This window comes from Mirounga angustirostris, unplaced genomic scaffold (assembly GCF_029215605.1).
Source record: "Mirounga angustirostris isolate CCGP_5_RB_7025 unplaced genomic scaffold, mMirAng1.0.hap1 SCAF_12, whole genome shotgun sequence".
In the NCBI taxonomy this organism is placed as follows: Eukaryota; Metazoa; Chordata; class Mammalia; order Carnivora; family Phocidae; genus Mirounga; species Mirounga angustirostris.
This window is the reverse complement of record NW_026991720.1, coordinates 33,264,535-33,285,077: the sequence shown is the minus strand read 5'-3', so window position 1 is coordinate 33,285,077 and position 20,543 is coordinate 33,264,535. Positions and strand designations below refer to the sequence as shown.

Genomic DNA, 20,543 nt, shown 5'->3' with positions numbered 1-20,543 from the left:
ATCTAGACTTCCTGTTACTCAGCTACTGATTACTTGCATGTGGCCTTTCTCATTGTGATATAATGAATATTAGGGGCCCATAACGAAGGTAATCAGGGATGTTGAATAAGTCTTTCAATCTTAGTAATAACTATATGTTTAATTCAATCAAAATCATTGGGTTATTAGTATATCTTATTCCGACAAGAATATAAATCTTTTGCAGTTTCCTCTCCTGTATCTCATCTGTTGTTTCACAATGACTGGGCAACCTTATACATGTCCCCTAAAATCATTGGATTAACACGTTCTGTTTCGACTAACTCAACTTGGAGAATTTGCTTTTCCTATCCTGCTTGTTAAAGGATTTCCCTCCCTGTGGGGATGTTGGCAGATAAGACTGACAATATCATAAGAAATGCGGTTTTTCAGTGTGAGGTGGGAAGTCTCTGAAAAGTTTTACCAGAGGGGTCACATAATCTGATTTTCATTTTATATAGATCATTCCAGCAACAGTCTAAACATAAAATGGAGAAGGATAAGGCAGACTCAGGGAGGACAAATAGGTTATTTTCATAATCCTGGTGAGAAAGGGTGATGGCATAGATTCAGAAGGTAGTGGTGGAGGTGGTAAGAAGTAGTTAATCGAGGATATATTTACAAGGTAGAGCCAAAGGAGTTATTCATGAATTAGATCTGAAGCATGAGGGAAAAGTGAAATACAAGGACAACTCCAAAGTTGTTTTGTTTTGTTTTGTTTTGTTAAAGTGATCAGAAGAATAGATGCCATTTTCCTGAGATGGAGAAAACCATAGGAAAAGGAAGTTTGAAGTAAACCAAGAGTCCTATGAAGAACAAGATAAGTTTGAAATTTCTATGTTTCATTTAAGTGGAGACATGAAGTAAAAAACAGGTGACTATACAAACCTGTAATTAATAGGACTGGAGATCTAAATTTGGGGTCATCTGTATGCAGAGATTTTAAAAGCAGGGAGTTGGATGAAGATACCTAGGAAACAAGAATGAGAAAGGAGAGTACATAAAGCCAGAACCTGCTGCATTTCAGTGTTTAGCAATCAGAAAGATGAGACAGAGTGGAAGTCAAGTAATAAACTGAGTCAAAGATGAAGAATGGCATTGGATTCAGCAATGTGGGGCTATGCTCTGATAAAAGAGCTTTTAGTGGAATTGTTAGGACAAGCTCTAAAGAGGAGTTTAGCCATAAAAGAGAAACAGAGAAATGGGGTGATTGTTAGAAGAGTGCATAGAATTTAAAAAGTTTGTATGTTTAATACAGGAAATAATACTGCATATTCAATAATGATGGAAATTCCCAGAGATTAAAAAAATAGATGATCCTTATTTCTTCAATCCTGTTTGGTTCACTTTTTCAGAATTTTATGCAATTTAATGAATTTAATGACATCATTGAATTAGTTTGAGGGTTTTTAAAAAATATCAAACATACTTTCCCACAGAGTTTACTTTATTTATATTTACTTTATCTCAAAAAATTGTTAACATATCGAGATAAGTGTTTACATCCACTATTAGCAATAGGCATGCCTTTATTAAAATATTTCTTATTGGGCGCCTGGGTGGCTCAGTTGGTTAAGCGACCGCCTTCGGCTCAGGTCATGATCCTGGAGTCCCGGGATCGAGTCCCGCATCGGGCTCCCTGCTCGGCGGGGACTCTGCTTCTCCCTCTGACCCTCCTCCCTCTCATGCTCTCTGTCTCTCATTCTCTCTGTCTCAAATAAATAAATAAAATCTTTAAAAAAATAAAAATAATAAAATATTTCTTATTATATCAGTTCTATTTTTGAAATTTTAAAAATTAATCTTAACATCCACATAAAATTCTAAATTGTTTAGATTGGTTACCTACACACCCTGCATTCACCACATAATGGCTCCAGTATATCCTGCACTTGGTCACAAATTGACATTCAGTCTATAATTCTTACTTATACAAGATTTACATTTTATTTATTTTTTTAATTTTTTTTAAAGATTTTATTTATTTATTCATGAGAGAGAGAGAGAGGCAGAGGGAGAAGCAGACTTCCTGCAGAGCGGGGAGCCCGATGCGGGACTCGATCCCAGGACTCCGGGACCATGACCTGAGCCGAAGGCAGACGCTTAACCATCTGAGCCACCCAGGCGCCCAAGATTTACATTTTATTAAGTAAAAACAGAGAGTTGGTTTTAGAAAAATATGATGTAATGACCAAAATTTGGGAAGGGTTTGAATTAATAATAGGGAAAAATTGCTAAGTTATAGAGAGTATTCCACAGGCGTGGAAAGTCAACTTTACATTCACTATTTTTTTTACAGACCTGTTTTACAGACCTGGAATTTAAATCGTTAAAGTGTATATAAGTAACTTGCTGAAAGTTACACAGCTGGTGAGTAGCGGAGCTGGAGTTTGAGGTCACACTTGCAACAGTCATAGTATATGGCCTCTCAGACTAATACATGGCTAGAGGTAGCCTCTCAGGCCAGTATATATATATGTACCCATTCCTCCACTTATGAAAAGGGAAGTCACATTTAAGTACATCAGGAATCATTCGTCAAGTATTTAATTTATATTTCACCACTTAAAATTATGAATTAAGAGATGGAGTATTTCAATGTAGCAAATTACCTCCTATTGAAAGAACTGGGCAAAATTTCGTTATTGAGGAAGAGAAACATCTTATTTCTCAAAAACCTGTATTTTGAATTAGAATATATATCCACTGTGCATTTGGAAGGAGGAAGCCAGAAACTCAGAACTCTAAAAGCAACTTTTGAGGCAGACAAAATTCCTTTGGGACTTCCTGTCAAGCTATTTTCAGTAAGGAGTACAAATATTTTGTTCAAAATACTAAGAAAAGACTTTAAAACATCTCCTAATAGGGGCAAAAATGGCCTGTTGAACAGAAACTAATTTTTCCCGATGCCTATGATATTATTTTACATGAAAAATCAGAGTTTACTACTATTGGTTTTGTTCTCCCTTTCCTTTTGTGCTGTTTAAAACTGGCTATTAATCTTTTGTAATTCCTTAGCATTTAATTCAGTGCTAAACTTAAATATTTGTTGATTGATTGCTCCTTTTTATCTAATGAAAAGAATTCCAACACTTTAAGAGAGAAATAATATAGCCCTCTAACCACTCATGAGTACTCTCCTATACTTTGTCTTCACTATCAAGACTAAAGTTGGGGACGGATTGTAATACTTTACCACCTGAAGGAGGCAAGATACTGAACATGTCAATTCTAAAGCAAAGGGTAAAGTTCCCCACCCTCCATTCTCTATGGCCTTTCTTCTCCTTTGAGGTGTCCCTCCTCACACCTTCAGGGATGTCTAGTGTCTGCTATCATAATTTGCTCAATAAATAGGCTCTGAAACCAATCATCTTTACCTTAGTGAAAATTAAAACTTCTGTATATTCTCTCCTTAAAGGATTTTTATTTTAAGCCTTGTTTATAACATGACATGGGAAATATTATCCCCTTTCTCCTTTAAAGACATTTGAACATCAGGGCGCCTGGGTGGCTCAGTTGGTTAAGCGACTGCCTTCGGCTCAGGTCATGATCCTGGAGTCCCTGGATCGAGTCCCGCATCGGGCTCCCTGCTCGGCAGGGAGTCTGCTTCTCCCTCTGACCCTCCCCCCTCTCATGTGCTCTCTCTCATTCTCTCTCTCTCAAATAAATAAATAAAATCTTTAAAAAAAAAAAAAGACATTTGAACATCAGAGATTATGAAGACATATTAGTGAAGGTAGAAAATAAGCCTCAAGAAGTTTATTTATGCATTCCAAATAACACAAATCTATTCATAGCTAGTCCAAAATAAACTATAATAAATTGCATGAAATGACAAATTAATATGAGGTGCTTGAATAATAGAATCATAGGACTGGACAGAACATAAGAATTTATTATATTCTATAATATATAGCCTATATTCTTCCTTCCACCCAAGGCAGCAATCTTTTCTATAAGAGCACTAACAGATGGTCAACAACTTATACCACTATTTTGGGTTTTCTTACTAAAACAGCTAGATTTCAGAAATTTCTTGGCAAGCTACTAGTCAACTGCAGAAATGCATCTGCTCAGAAACCCAAAAATAAACATGTTTCCCAGAGGAATGAAGTATGTTCTATAAAATCCTGGCCCGTTCATGGAATGTGGTAAGCATGAATTTCATTGCAATTCTACTATGATGGCGGTGAGGTCCTTTATGTCAGAATAAGAGATGTTGAATGTAGTTGGTGATAGCTCGAAATTAGAACAGAGAGCTATGAACTGAGAGATGTATGCTCCAAACCTAAATGTATCCTGGCATCAGATTTCAGAAAGTTAAGAAATAATGTTTCATAAGGCAATTCATTTCATAATTTTAAGCCATTGTACTCATTATACATGAAATCTGCCATTATACTTAGAATCCAGTGAATTAAATCTGGACCAAGCATACCCTTTAACTGACAGAGAGCCTTTGGGTGGGAAGACCACACCCTGAGTTCTAGGCACACTGGCATACTAAGTATTTCCAGGCAGGGATGAGACACTGAACTCAGCAAAAAATTGGACAAAAGGAGTTTCTGAACACAACTAATCAGTCTGTGTGCATTTCTGTATGGTATGAAATACCTAGAATGCTTCTTAAAATGTAACAATGCTTTTAAACTTTTATTTTTATACAGCCATAAATTTCAAATTTACTCATTAGATATTATTGCACATATATCAGAATTTGACATATGATCTTTCAGTCCTTCAGACAGAAAGTGATAACCTTGGTAATCTATAATTGCTTAACACTCCTTGCTCTCTCTGCTTTTGAAAGTTTCCCATGACTCATTTAACGGAGAAAAGATTACATTAATATTCAATGATATATGACCAACCATTTAAAATAATTTCTACTCTAATCTGGAAGAAATTTTGAAATCTAATATTACACAAATTATATAAATATATTATATAAATGCTATATTTATGAAAATATGTGGATATATATTGTAGGCAGAGATTAGTTTCAAAAAATGAGGCAATTATATGGCACCACACACAATATCAATATGAACAACTTGGATTTCATGTCTTAAGACTTGATTATTTTTGTGAATTTTACCATATTAGGGATATTTCCTCATGATCCTGATTCTAACTCAAAATACTCTTTACTCTTCTTTACTGTGCCCCTAACACCCTCTTCCCAACACCACCTGCAGAATAAATAAATAAAAATAAAACAGAAACTTTAGGAAGGTTTTGTACTTCTAATGGTGCTTACGCAACTTTTGGATAACTTACGTGCACACTAATCAGAAACGCATGGGACTGAATTCCCTTTGAGATTTTCAATCTGGGTGAAAGGATTGACAAATGATTTAACAACAGCAAAAAAATCAAGAGCATTCAGCCTCACAAATCTCTAAATTTCTTCCGAGTTCATTTATATTTAAAAGAGAAGCATGTGCTGGAGGCCTGAGTTAGGGAAACTGACTGGTTATCTGATGTAGGGCACTGGCACCTCATTCGCCACCCACCACCTGAATTTATCATCTCAACCAAGATGATTTTGAGTTAAAAGGAGAGCCTAAGCTAGGATGTATGGTCTATCTACTTCTATCCTACATCTGTTCTGTATCTTGGATGGGCTCTGAAAACTCTTGTAGTGTGAAGGTAATTCATTATACTCCCTCCTGTTAACTCCCTCATTATAACCTCCTGCAAGAAAATTATCAGGCTTTTATTCTTATAATACCCTCAATTTTCTTCCAGAAATGTTCTGATCTGTGTACTCATTATTTTCCGATACATACTACACATCAGGCACACAGGGGTGGAAAAAAACAGCCACCTTTCTTCCCTTCCCAGAGCTTGCACTCTAATGGACATTTCATGGGACTGGTATCTGTAGAAGCTGTTTTGGGAAGCACAGCTTTGGGTATGTACCAAAAAGACACAGGGAAGGCCCAAGGAAGGAAAAGATTTTCAGTGGTCTAGATAGGAAGGAAAGATGATATAAACCAGAAATGGAAAAGTGGAATCACATATGATATAGTTTAGACATGAAATCAGCAAGATTTTGTAACTGCTTGACTTTGGAAATCAAAGATGAATTTCACTGGAAAAATAGTTGTACTAATACAAAGAAAATACAAGAGGCTTGGGAAAGATACTGAGTTTAGATTTGTATATGAGTTTTATATGCTCTGTAACAAGTTCCTGCAAACTCAGAAGCTTAAAACAATATACCTTTATTATCTCAAAGTTTCTGTTGATCAGCAGTCTGGGCATGGCTTAGTTGGGTCCTCTGTCGGGGAGTTCACAAGGCTGCAATCAAGATGTTAACTATGCTGCATTCTCATCTGGAGGCCTGACTGGGGAAGATTACTTTTCTAAGCTTTTTCAGGTTTCTGGTGGAATTCATTTCTTTGTGGCTATATAACTGAGGTTCCAGCTTCTTACTGACTGTTGGCGGAAGGCCACCTACATGTCTCAAAGGTAGTTCCTTGCCATGTGGCCTTCTCCATAGGTAATTCACAATGTGGCCTTTTGTTTCTTCAAGGCCAATGTTAGCATCTATGCTAAGATAGTCTTGCATAACATAACTTAATCAAGGCAAGACATCCCATCATCTTTGCCATACAATATAATCTAATTAAGGGAGTGAAATCCCATCACTTTTGCCATATTCTATGGCTTAAAATATGTCACAGATTCTCCTGACATTCGAAAGGAGAGGATTATAGGTGAGCAGGACTCAGTGAGGCTCACCTCAGGGTCTATCTATCACAGTTTGGATGTGCTCTATTTGAGGTTTTAAAGGATCCTTCTGGTGAAAAAGTCATCAGCAGTTATAAAATGGAGAGTGTACATCTGGAAAGTTCTGTCCTTAGTGAACTTTAATAACAACTTGATTAAACTACTATATCCTCATACTTCTTTATCCAGCTTGTGCTAGATAAGTTATAAAATCAAGAAGAGTAAACCTTACTGTGACAATAAAAAATGAAATCATATTTGTCAGTTGGGAATGAAAATAAAACATAGGAAGATATATTTAATGGTATCATTCAAGCAGGACTAGAAAGCATGGAGATGGATGTTTATCCCTTAAAGCCAAAGATAATCTAATTTCCTTATCTGAAAAGCGTCATAGCACATAAATTGGCAGCCTCTCAGCCAAATATCTCTTGGAAAAAGAAGCAATACCTCCCACTACACTTTAGCTTCTGAGCCAATTTCCATCTAACGCACAGAAGTTGATTCTAGTCAGCTCTCAACAAAATCTTGACCTTTGAAATAGCATTTGGAAAATTGAAGGGAGATTTAGAAACAGACAATACACTGAAAACTGATACTGCATTATCAGCTACTCCCTTTGTTCCCTTTTTCTCCTATCCCTAAGTGACCAAATGAAATGAGCCTAGATCAAATTTATCTTGGATTTATGTGACCAAATCTGTTAACAAATCAATAACATTACTTGTACATAAAGCTACACCCCTACTTACTCTCACTGTTTTTTAAATTTCTGGTGGCTTTGGCCAATAACCACTTCCCCTAAAGTCAGAAAATAGGACAGAGGTGCCTGGGTGGCTCAGTCGGTTAAACATCTGACTTTTGATCTCAGCTCAGGTCTTGATCTCAGGGTCATGAGTTCAAGCTCTGCATTGGTCTCCATGCTGGGCATGGAGCCTACTTAAAAAAATTAAATTAAAAAATATAGAACAGGGCGCCTGGGTGGCTTAGTCGTTAAGCGTCTGCCTTCGGTTCAGGTCATGACCCCAGGGTCCTGGGATCGAGCCCCGCATCGGGCCCCCTGCTCCGCGGGAAGCCTGCTTCTCCCTCTCCCGCTCCCCCTGCTTGTGTTCCCTCTCTCACTGTCTCTCTCTCTGTCAAATAAATAAATAAAATCTTAAAAAATAATAATAAATAAATAAATAGATAGATAAATAAATAAATAAATAAAAATTAAAAAATCTAGAACAAAAGATCATCATATTCCACAAAGAAAAAAATCCAGTAACTGTAAAGAATTTCCTTCTGCCCAAATTTTAAATTAGTTACATTATATAATCATGAGTTTAAAAAAGCTACTTCATAGATACATTTTAAAAAGATAGATATAGGGACACCTGGGTGGCTCATTTGATTAAGCATATGCCTCAGGTCTCAGGTCATGATCATGTCTCAGGTCATGAACCCAGGGTCAATGGATCGAGCCCTGCATCGGGCTCCCTGCTCAGTGGGGAGCCTGTTTCTCCCTCTGCCCCCACCCATGCTCCTGCTTTCTCTCTTTTTCTCTCTCTCTCAAATAAATAAATAAATAAAATCTTTTAAAAAAAGATAGATATAAAACCTCAAAAGGTACACCATAACAAGGAGAAATATTTGGGACATATATGGCAAGAACTGCTATCTTTTATATCTGAAGAGTCTTTAAAATAGGAAAATAAAGATTAAAACAATAATAGTAGAAGGAGAAGTAAAAGATACAAAGAAACACAATAGCTAACGTGCTTCTGAAAAAAATCTCATCCTTATTTGGAATGAAAGGCATGTAAATTAAAGCATTAACTATTTTAATATATCTAATGAGCAAATTAATACATCCAGGTGGGAATACAGAAAAAAAAATAGTACTTTTAAGTAGCTAGAGATGGCATAAACTGGCACAAGTTTTCTGGAAGATAATTTCAATATCCATCAAAAGTTCTAAACTGTGATGATTCTTTGCACCAGCAATTCTATTTCTAGGAATTAATCTTAAGGAGGAAAAAAATGTGACTTAATGCCAAGGATTTTTATCACAGTTTGCTTGTAATAGGAGAAAATGGGTATGAAATAATAGAGGATTAGTAAAATAAATTACGATATAGTTACACCTTGAAATACTGTTGACCTGCAATACATTTTAACCTCTTTTCCCACTCTATGCCCCATCCCCTGCTCTCTGGGAACCACCGCCTACCTCACACCACACACAGGAGGGTTTGTGTCACGTAGTCCTTGGCATCCACCCCTTCCCCCTGGATTCATAGCTAATTAGGTGTGGCTACACCAAGCTAGCCCAATAAATTTTCTCTCCTAGCAGTTTAGAATTGGAATTAAGAGGCTATGGTAAATCTGCACTGTACTTGAGTACCATTTATACAGATGAGGAGAGAAAATAAAGAATGAAACAAAGGAGCAGGGGAAAGAGGCACTGTGGGATGTGTGCTAGGGCCAAGGTCAAGCATCAAACCCCAGAATTACACATATCCTTGACAGAATTGCAAAGAAGGATCTTATTTTTGGAGACCTTGCCTTCTATTTCTTAGCCCTTCCTCCCCATCTCTTCTTGGTTTTCATTTAGGTGTCATATATATATATATATCATTTAGGGTTCCTAAGAAAAAAACTCCTAACAACACCCTAATTCTTCCCTCGAAGGTTGATCAACCTCCAGAACCAACACTAACTGTGTTGTGTTGGGTGACCGGATAATCCAGTTGCATGTAATTCATTATAAAAGCTGAAACTGCCCGATGCCACCTCTTCCCAGCCCTGGCAAAAACAGAGGGTAGACTCCCACTAAACTCACCCTCTGATGCTCTCCCACCTGCCTTTGAATCTTAAATAGTGGCATTCTACCCATACTGCCTTGCTTTCTTCGTCTTGGTATTCCGCATCACCCGGGCTCCTGCTCATTCCCATACTTATCCTTCGGCCTCCTACTGGTTTTCTGGGACCCCAATAGCCTTCTAATATGTTTCCTTTGATTAAGTTAGCCAGATCCAATTTTATGGGAATATTTTAAAATATGTTAATAGGTGTTTTTCTTTCTCACATTTCCATGTATATTATGCTGTTCCCCTTTCAGCTAGTGGAACCTTGGCCAATATGTTAGGGAAGCTTTGAATTAAAACAGAAATGCAAGATGGCAAGGTGTCCATGTTCAGCTTTTGATTTCCAAAATTAGATTTTTTGAACCCCCAGTGAGATTCTTGAAACTGACGCTTTGTTTAAAGGGATAAGGTTTTTTTATAAATCCCCTAAACTCCAATTCCCATATAAGGATACAGGCCTGATGTACTTTGGTCCTAGAGTTTTACTGAGCTCTAGGGAAATGGGGACAGGATAGGATGCAAGGGAAGAGGGGAGAGCAGCAAAGTCTTTTGCCATGCAAAAAAGGCACACGTCTCAGAGGTAATACAGTTAAAGCTGATGAAGTACCTGGTTCCCTTGTCAGAACTAGAACAGGCCCATACTGCCATCCCAGTGCCTCAGGCAAAGGGAAAGAGAACAAAATCTTTCAAAATGCCCATAGAAAGCTGAAATAGGTTAAGGGAGAGCTCCATGTTGTGCTGCTCTGTCAACAGGCCAAAAAACTGTACAGTGGGGACTGGGAAGGGAGGCATTCAATGGTATATCCAAAAGGGTGCCCCAATCCTCCCATAGCCTGTGCATGGTGTGCCAGAGACCCAGGAGCTCCTAGTGTGACCAGTGGGGGAATAGAGAGATGCCACAAGGACCTAGAAGGGACTCTGAATTGGGGAAAAAAGACCACATACCTAGTAAAGGAACCTCACACCTGAAGACAACAACCAATAAAATCAATCCCTCTGTAGCAAAGAACATCAAGAACACAGAAGACAGTGGCCCCAACTTCTGCCACATTAAGGTGGGTGCAACCTCTGCCTGCACGTTGGGAAGAAGGATGGGGAGGGGAGAGCTTTTGTTGGCAGGAGAAACAAACAAAATAGGGTTCTAAATTGTTGAAAATAAGAATATTTCCTCACAAGAGACTGAGTTATCTTTACTTGAAAAAGCTGTACCATAACTGAATATAGAGAATACATTTAATTCCTGCTACATTTGTCATCAAGTAAACTCAGTAAGATAATTGTGTGTGCGTGTGTGTGCGTGTGAGCGTGTGTGTAGGTACAGACTGAAAAATGTATATTGAAAAAGAAGCTACAGATGCAGTTGGGTTCTTTCCTATTTCCAAGGTGCCTACTTCTAGGCCTACACCCTCAACTTTGTCTTTTCAATCTGTGCTCAGATCTTTTTTCCTCTATTACAATTTACTCTGACACAAAAAGAAACACAAAATGCATACAGACTTCATTATTTAAAGAGAGAAAAAAAGAAATATGGTTGCTAATATGCCTCATGTCTTCAACTATCTCAAGTCATATGTCCAGAGAGAGGAAAATCTTTTAAGTATTGAAATATTGTGAAGTTCACTGTATAGTATATTCTGCAGAATGAAGACAATAGGAATAAAATGAGAGCAAGAATAAAAATTTGTAGTGAGCCAAGTCACCATGGTTGCTGAAAACAGTGACTTAGGGGACACTGGTAGTGACACCACAAAACTCTAGGTAATGTGTTGGAAGAAGGGTGCTGCAAGGAAAATGTGGGGTGCACATAAACGTTATCTACTGAAGGGATGAAGCTAAGATGGGTAGAAGTCCATACATTAGCCAGTCCTCTGAAATCATACCACATTGGCAGTTACCAGTTTGGGGGAGACAGTTCTCCATGTGTCTCTCAATTTTCTGCATGTCTTGTCAGTGCTGGTACTGACTGACTTTTTCTTTTCAAGAATGATTTATAGTGAGCAGCTCTGGAAGACAGAGCTAAGTCTCCCTTTGGGTCACAGGGCATCTTTGTTGATTGTCTAATAGAATAAAGACATTGTATCCCTCCAGAGCAAAAGTTAGGCAGGTTTGCTTACTTTCCATTAAAAGATTCAAATTCACTAAGCTTGGGGCTTTTCATTTGTGATGGGAAACCACTGCATAAATAAATAATATAATAAAGGCACATTCTGACTTTTATAAAACACCATTAATCTCACTCAAGACTTTTTTTTAGTATAATTGACACAATGTTACATTAGTTTCAGATGTACAACATGGTGATTCAACATCTCTCTATGTTACAGTAGGCTCACCACACATGTAACTACCATCTGTCACCATACAACACTATAATAATACCATTGACTATATTCCCTATGCTGTACCTTATATTCCTGTGACTTATTTATTCCATAACTGGAAGTCTGTATCTCTCACTCCCCTTCACCCATTTTACCTATTCCTCTATCCCCATTCCCTCTGGCAACCATCAGTTTGTTCTTTGCATTTATACGTCAGATTCTGCTTTTTGTTTGCTTAGTCATTTGTTTTGTTTTTTAGATTGCACATATACGTGAAATCATGATATTTGTCTTTCTCAGTCTGACTTATTTCACTTAGCATAATACCCTCTAGGTCCATCCATGTTGTTGCAAATGGCAAGATCTCATTTTTTATGGCTGTGTAGTATTCCTGTGTGTGTGTTTATGTGTGTGTGTGTCTGTGTGTGTTATGCCACATCTTCTTTATCCATCCATCAGTGGACACTTAATCTGCTTCCATATCTTGGCTATTGTAAATAATTCTGAAATAAACATAGGGATACATATATCTTTTCAAATTAGTGTTTTTGATTTCTTTGGGGAAATACCCAGTAGTGGAATTATTGGATCATATGGTATTTTATTTTTAATTTTTTGAAGAACTGTTTTCCACAGTGGCTGTACCAATTGACGTTCTCACCAATCATGCACGAGAATTCCTTTCTCTCCATGTCCTTGCCAACATTTGTTATTTCTTATCTTTTTTAATTTTAGCCATCCTGACAGGTAATCTCACTCTAGACTTTTGAAAATAGTAGAACCATGCTATTTTATCACAGCAGCTACGGATTGACTATTTTTCTCAAAGACACTTTTATCTATGGAAGAAATAAGCTTTGTTATTTTCATTTGTATTTGATAAACGTGGATGCAATGAAAGTTATATAATTCTTGATTACACATACCTTATCATGCTAATTAAACATTACTGATGTAAATTATTCCCTGATCCAAATATATTTCTCTGTGTCATTGAGGTGAAAACAGCCAGTGAAGGCTTTAAGTTAAAATACATTTGAATTGTTTATGGCTAGGTACCATGAAACACTTTATAGTGTCTTAAAGGTAATTGTCAAGAAAAGTGTATACTTCAGTAACAATTTGGCTAAACACCCAAAAACCAAAGTAATTCCAAGATTAAGTATCTACACTCAAACCAGCAAGTATATCTTTAAAAGTTTTGTAGATTGTTTCTCTTGGGTGAGATGATTGGGGGTGGGTGGGTATAGTAGGAAGGAAGAAGCACTGCCTCACAATAAACTGATTAACACGGTTGTTAAAATCACTCTTATCGATGGTCTTTGCACTTGTTTAGAAATAAAAGAGAAAACATGTCTGTGAGTCACTGCATGTTGTCCTTTCTATCTTGGCAGGTCACCTTGTTCTAGCAAATAGAAACTGAGTCAACGTGAAAAGAGTCAGAATTTGGACAAAGTCATCAAACATTCACACTGATGCCAGGTGGGCCAGAGAAAGAGAATGTCCTGCAACTGGAGTTGCTAAAACAATTTTATGTTCAATTTAAATCAAGTGTTCAGCATTGTGAAGTCAGAACTTCAAATCTCCAATAAAAAACAAGAACAGAATTATTCCCTGAAACTCCTGATTGGATTCATGGTAGTCTAATAAAATTTTAACTTTAAAGGGAGCAGATAGCATTGTGGAAAAGGACTCATTGGTGGCCTGCACTTTCCCACTTATGGTTAAATCACCTCCCTCCATACATGCATATATTAAATTCAAATGGTATGAGATCAGTTACATTTCCTATTCTACACTTTCTCACATTTCCTACTCCCCAATCCCCATCCCCATTTTTATAGATACTGATCTTAGAAAAAAAACCTCTTAAATGTTGTGGGGGGGGGAGGGGAGGAGATTAATCTTATATTTTTAAAAAAACCTCCATTAAAACCAATTTGTAATTTTGAGTCAGAAGATGCTTCATAGGACATAAACAAGGACTCAAATTGGCACTGGATATTAAATGGAATTATATAGATTTTTAAGGAACGCTCTTCATTTTTACAGTGTCTGTCGATAGCTTTTCTGCAGGACACATTTTTAACTACTATATTGTTCAACTTGAAAAAGAGTTAGGGTGAGGAAGATTATAGCTGAGGCATTCAGCAGGATTTCCTGTTTTTGGTGGCTCCTTTTTCCTCCTCGGTAATGAGTTTTTCACATTTTAAAAGCTGCCTGTGTGTTTTAATACTATTCAATCTTCCTCCACCCTTGAAGAAGCTATGGGGTAGGGGAAGACAGACTGTTCCAGTGCTGGCTCTTTCCTTTCTCAATGACATGAAACAGTTTCTTAACCCCACTCAACGTTATTGATAAAATTATCTGAATTGTCACAGAAGTGTGGCGTGGCTCAAACAAAATGTTTTATATATTTAACGAATCAATACGTAATAAAGATCCTGAAGTGTTAGTAGTAAATTATATGACATCAATAAATCCACCAATATCCAAAGGGAAAAAAGAGAGCTCCATACCCATGGGAAATACCATCCATTTAACTTGTCCACAAAATCACAATGCAAAATAGCACCCTGTGCCTCCACTTTATCAGAGTCAAAAAAAGCATGAGGCATAGTAATCTTGAAGTGATTTAGGATCTGTTTGATTTTTGTGTAATTTGCACATGCCCCTCTGCAAAGTTCCCAGGTGACTGGGTGATTATACAATGATGATTTTAAAAGTTTATTTGTGCAAAACTAGATTCCAACCCAGCTGCACCAAACTCGAGGTGGTTTAGGAATACTTCCCGACAGGAGCCAGGGAAGCAACTTATATAGAGAAAGTGCAAGAAGCAAAGAAAGGAAATTATTGATTGGTTATAGCTTAAAGCCTACTTAGTGGTTTCTAATTTGGTTTTGATTTTGTCACCTTGAGGCATTTACAGGCTTAGATTTTGGTTTGCTTACATAGGCCACCATGACATTAGAGCCACATCAGCCTCCTTCTTTAATTAATTTAACATACCCAAAAGAACAAATTCAAATGGTATCAAAGGAAAGCTTACATTTTCTGTCCTGCTACCTGCCATTTATCCCACTTGCCAGAGTTTCTACTTTAGTTCTGGTGGTTTCCTCTTCATTCCCCACTCTGATAACTTTTTTGTTACTGTTTTTTTTTGGTTTGGGTTTTTTTCATAAATTTTCATTTTAATTCCAATTAGTTAACACCTAGTGTTATATTAGTTTGGAGTGTACAATATAGTGATTCAAGGATTCCACACATCACCCGGTGCTCATCAGGACAAGGGCACTCCTTAATCCCCATCGCCTATTTCACCCATCCCTCCCTGACCTCCCCTCTGGTAACCATCAGTTTGTTCTCTATGGTTAAGAGTCTATTTCTTGGTTTTCCTCTCTCTTTCTCTTTTTTTCCTTCACTCATTTGTTTTGTTTCTTAAACTCCACATACAAGTGAAATCATATGGTATTTGTCTTTCTCTGACTGACTTATCTTGCTTAGTATTATACTCTCTAGTTCCATCCATGTTGTTGCAAATGGCAAGATTTCATTCTTTTTGATGGCTAAAGAATTTTTCATTACATATATAGGCCCTTTGAGAATGGTGTCTCCTAGACTTGGACAGTGCATAGCCCATGTGGATTAATGTAGGGGCCCCAATTATACTTACATTTCATTACTGTATGTCCATAATTAATCTTTAAAGCCTTGTCTAGAGTTGATTCATTGAAGCTGGAAAACAACAAATAGCATTTACAATGTCATGATTTTGGTAATATTATTCACTATAGAAGTGGATAGTATGCTCTTTTTCTCTTTTTCTGAGTCTTTACATTTCTGAAATTTCACTAGGATAAGTCCAGGTGGGGCTTTTCCTCATTCATCCCATTTAACACTTTGTGGGCTTTTAAAAATTGCAGACTTGTGTCTTTTTTAATCAGATAATTTTCTCCTATTACATCTTTGATCATTTGAATTCTTCTATTTTTCTCTGTTCACTCTAGAACTTTTAATACGTGCTCACTGTCCTGAATTGATTCTCCATAGTTAGATTTTATATCCTTTTTGCTGTATATTCTGAGATATTTAATTGATTTTATTTTGTCTTCTGTTTCCTTTCACTTTTTAAATTTGGGCAACTATTTTTCAATTTCCAAGAACTCTTGCTTGTTGCCTAAGCACTCATCTTTTATAGCAGCCTAAGCTTACTTATGGTTGCAATACTTAATCCGATCTTTCTGAAGATAGCAGTAACAGTTTTAAATTTTTTTGTTTGTTCATTTTGATTATCCTTTTTGCCTTACTGATTTTCCTTAATGAGCATTGGTCCCCAGGCATTCATATTGGCAAATAAAAGACTAACTTGACTAGCATATGTAGCTGTGAAGGGTTTCTTCTGAAGTTCTGTTTCTCTATGGTTAGTATAGACATCTTCACTTCTTTTAAAAGATTTTATTTATTTATTTGAGAGAGAGAGATAGTGAGAGAGAGCAAGAGCAGGGGGTAGAGGGAGAAGCAGACTCCCTGCTGAGCAGGGAGCCCAATGCAATGCAGGGCTCAATCCCAGGACCCTGGGATCGTAACCAGAACTGAAGGCTGACGCTTAACTGACTGACCACCCAGGTGCCCCTGGCAATCTTCATTTTAGAAAGGAATGGGAGAGAAAGTGATGCAAGTTGGGGGTTCCCTATCATCCCACGTTTGTTCTGAAGTGCCAAAACCTGTATTAGAAGCTGTAGCACTTCGGATGACTATTCAATTTCTTTGGCCATCAGCCCTCTGATTTAGATAGGAGCTAAAGGGGATTGGTTAAACGCTTCAATTCATCCTATTTAGCTGTTCCATCAAGAGTACTTCAAGTAATTACTCTCTTCCCAATTCTGCCTGGTAGAACTGCTGCTGAGGGGGTGTGGAAACTCTATAGAGGCCTGTCATAAAGGAGGGAAACAGCCCTGAGGCCACCTTCTCTGCTGCAAATTGTGGGCTGCTGCTAGAGGTATTCCATTTCATCTGTCAAAAAGTATTTAGCTTCTTCTGCCTTTCAGGTATGTATTCAAGCTGCTGGGTCTATTCATGAACACTCTTCCATCCTAAGTGATTTTCTCTTCAGGTTAATGGCATGGGAAAATGGCAGAGGAGAAAACTAAATGTACTTCCTAAACATTCCATTTAAAACTGAATTTTAGGGGCACCTGAGTGGCTCAGTCATTGAGCGTCTGCCTCTGGCTCCGGTCATGATCCCAGGGTCCTGGGATCAAGCCCCACATCGGGCTCCCTGCTCGGCCGGAAGCCTGCTTCTCCCTCTCCCACTCCCCCTGCTTGTGTTCCCTCTCTCGCTGTGTCTCTCTCTGTCAAATAAATAAACAAAATCTTAAAAAAAAAAAAAAAAAGAAAGAAAAGAAAAAACAAACTGAATTTTATTCCTTTTCTTTGGTAGAATGAAAAGAAACATCTTTTTCCCCCCCAGAGTGTCATAAAAAGGTGCCTGATTTATCATCCAAACCAGGACACTTTGGGACTGACAATGGGTTCCAATAACAATGATGCCTGGCTAACAGGCATGCTCCACGACTGATCTGGATGAACCAGATGCATGCTCACCCTACACCTAACTAGGCACAAGATCAGTTACAAAAAGACTTTAGGCCAAAGAAGAGAAAAGAAAGTTAGACAAGAGAAGTATGCCATTCTGTGAGGAGACATAAAATACCCATCTGGGTACACTGGGCCTAATACAACCAGGATATTTTACAGGTAATGAAGTTATAATCAAGTAGAACAAAACAGCTTAGAGAACAGTATTCATTTTACTATCTCAATGTACAGCAAAAACTTTTCTAGGGTATTATGTTTCAAGAGCAATAACAGCATGTTAATTCAGTGTGTTGGGGTTATGATTTTGGCAGTGATTTTCAACTGAGGTTAATTTGCCTTTCCCTCTACCTCTCCATCTTCCCTCCCCTACCACACACACACACACACACACACACACACGGTACATTTCTTTCTTTTTTTTTTTTTTTTAAAGATTTCTTTTATTTATTTATTAGAGACAGAGAGAGAGAGGCAGAGGGAGAAGCAGGCTTCCCATGGAGCAGGGAGCCGGATGCAGGACTCGATCCCAGGACCCTGAGATCATGACCCGAGCCGAAGGCAGACGCTTAACCATCTGAGCCACCCAGGAACCCCACACGGTACATTTCTTAACGCTGGAAGACATTTTTGGTTATCAATACTAGAAAATGCTGCTGGAATCTATAGGTGGAGTCCAAGGATGTTTCTAACCATCCTAGAATGCATTCAATAGCCCCCACAATACACAGAGGTTTTTAGTCCAAAATATCAATAGTGCTGAGTTGAGAAGCCCTGAATTAGATTTAGAAAATGCCCTGAACAGAACTTGCAGAAGCAAGCATACGGTGAGCATGTCACTTGGGAGTAACCAGTAACTCCCATAATACTTGTTAGCTTTCTTTTCTCTGACATGGCTTCTTTCTGACATTTTGACACATTGATTAAGCTTCCAAATTGCAAGCTGATGACAACCTCCTGGCCTGACTGACCAGTGAAGAGATTTTTCCCAGACTTTTAAGTGGGAACTCAACCCAAAAAAAGAGTGATACTCATATAAATTAATTGTGATCCCTTCTGCTCCAGGCATCTGCAACACAAGGGTCACACATGCGAACATTCATTCCATATTAGTTAAGTCATTTCTAAGAGTATATTTGCAACTTTAAGTCAAGCTCTTTCTTTTTTTTTTTTTAAGATTTTATTTATTTATTTGAGAAAGAGCGTGAGCAAGAGAGAACACAAGCCTGGGGAGGGGCAGAGGGAGAGGGAGGAACAGACTCCCCACTGAGCAGGGATCCTGATGTGGGACTTGATCTCAGGTTCCTGGGATCATGACCTGAGCTGAAGGCAGATGCTTAATGGACTGAGCCACCCAGCAGCATTTTCTTTGTTTCTATAGAATTAAGATTTCTGAGTAAACTGATATGTTAACTTAAAATTCAACCACAAAGTCTATAGTAGAAATATCTTACAAAAATGGAGTGATATAATTTATGAGAATTTGGGAGGGGTTATTTTTTAATATAGCTGACTTTCAGAACAAAGCTTTATCCATTCCAGTAAAGTTAGTTCCTAAGTCATTAATAATTATTACAACATTTTAAATTCAGGCCTCTTGATTTTCTCTGAGCATTTTAATCTCTTATGCAAAAGTTGTAAGTATTTTTGAATGTTTTTGTTTGTTTCTCATTCTTTGGCCTTTGTGGCAACTATTTATTTTATACTAATTAAATAGTAAAAGTAATTGAAAGGTAGTTATAAAGGAAAGAACAGTAATGATTTCCTTTACCATTTTTGACCATTTGGAAAATGATTAGTGTCTTAGTCCATTTGGGCTGCTATAGCAAAATACCATATACTGGGTGGCTTACCAACAACAGAAATTTATTTCTCACAGTTCTAGAGGCTGAAAGTTCAAGTTCAGAGTGACAGCATTGTCAGGTAAGGGTTGCAGACTCCTTATTGTATCCCCAGATGGTGAAAGAGGCAAGAGATTTCCCTGGAGTTTCCTTTAAAAGTCACTAACCCCATTATGAGGGCTCCAACCTCATGATTTAGGGAACTCCCAAAGTTCCCACCTCCAATACCATCATCTTTGGGGGTTATAATTCCAGTATATGAATATTCAAACCATAGCAATAAACTTTGCAACTACAAACACAGGAGCTGAAGAAAGGTAAAGAGTGTGATGTGTGCAAATGGTAGGGGGAAAGGTGAGTAGCAGTTGAGAGAGGAAGTAAGATGGTAGGTAACTAGAGAGTGAGATGGGCAATTCTGAGAGCTCATAAAAGAGAGACACTCACTTTCATGGTCTCTTTGTAGTTTTTCTACAAGGCTTAATAGCAGAAACCATAAGAGAAACAAACATGTCTTATGTTATTAATTCTTCAAGCAATGAAAACCTTTGCATTCCTAAGCTGTTTATTTTAACAAACGTTGACGGCAAATAAAAAACACAAGTCATAATTTAATCTTCCTTGATAACACTGGTCCATAATTTTATCTATCTTTTCTTGCACAATGCTATAATGCAGAATACAATTCTACACCAACTTTCCATTTTTAAGCCTTTCCTTTGCTATCAGGTTGTCAGTTCTGTCTGTCTGTCTGTCAGTCTGTCTGCTGCTGCCAGAATGCCTGCCTCTAGCTTGCTTCCCATCTTTTCTGGGGCTTGGAAAACAGATAAACTGAGCTGGCTAAGAGTTATCCATAAAATACATTAGCTTTAAGGCTGCAAAATCTAGAATCACAGCCTAGACTGAGCCTCTGTGTTTCTCAACAGCCATTCTGGGGTACAGCAGCCTTTTCTCTCTTACAATCATGCTCAGGGCTTCATTGAAGTGGTGCAAATTCTGACTCCTTAATAAACAATTAAGAAACCATAGTCCTCCTCAGGCTCATTATTCCATTTCTCTAGACAGCTACAACTTGGGTTTTAGGATAAGGGTACTAAATCACTGCTACCATTCACTTTCCCAAGGAAAGACTTGCAATTAGCTTAGCTTCTCCCCAAACAGTCCTGTGACCAATCACCATTTTC

The 20,543-nt window shown here is 37.7% G+C and overlaps 2 long non-coding RNA genes across 2 annotated transcripts in view; one reads left to right on the top strand and one right to left on the bottom strand.

The window, feature by feature from the left end:
* Nucleotides 1-20,543, bottom strand: part of LOC129045470 (uncharacterized) — a 196,556-nt gene that overhangs the window by 40,533 nt on the left and 135,480 nt on the right. The gene's annotated exons all lie outside the window — the stretch shown is intronic.
* LOC123835369 (uncharacterized) overlaps nt 1-20,543 on the top strand; it is a 68,167-nt gene that overhangs the window by 28,806 nt on the left and 18,818 nt on the right. The window contains exons 2-6 of the long non-coding RNA XR_010406415.1: nt 748-892; nt 2,318-2,388; nt 4,037-4,169; nt 13,321-13,408; nt 17,980-18,123. This is a non-coding gene — a long non-coding RNA (uncharacterized LOC123835369). The remainder of the gene's footprint in view (nt 1-747; nt 893-2,317; nt 2,389-4,036; nt 4,170-13,320; nt 13,409-17,979; nt 18,124-20,543) is intronic.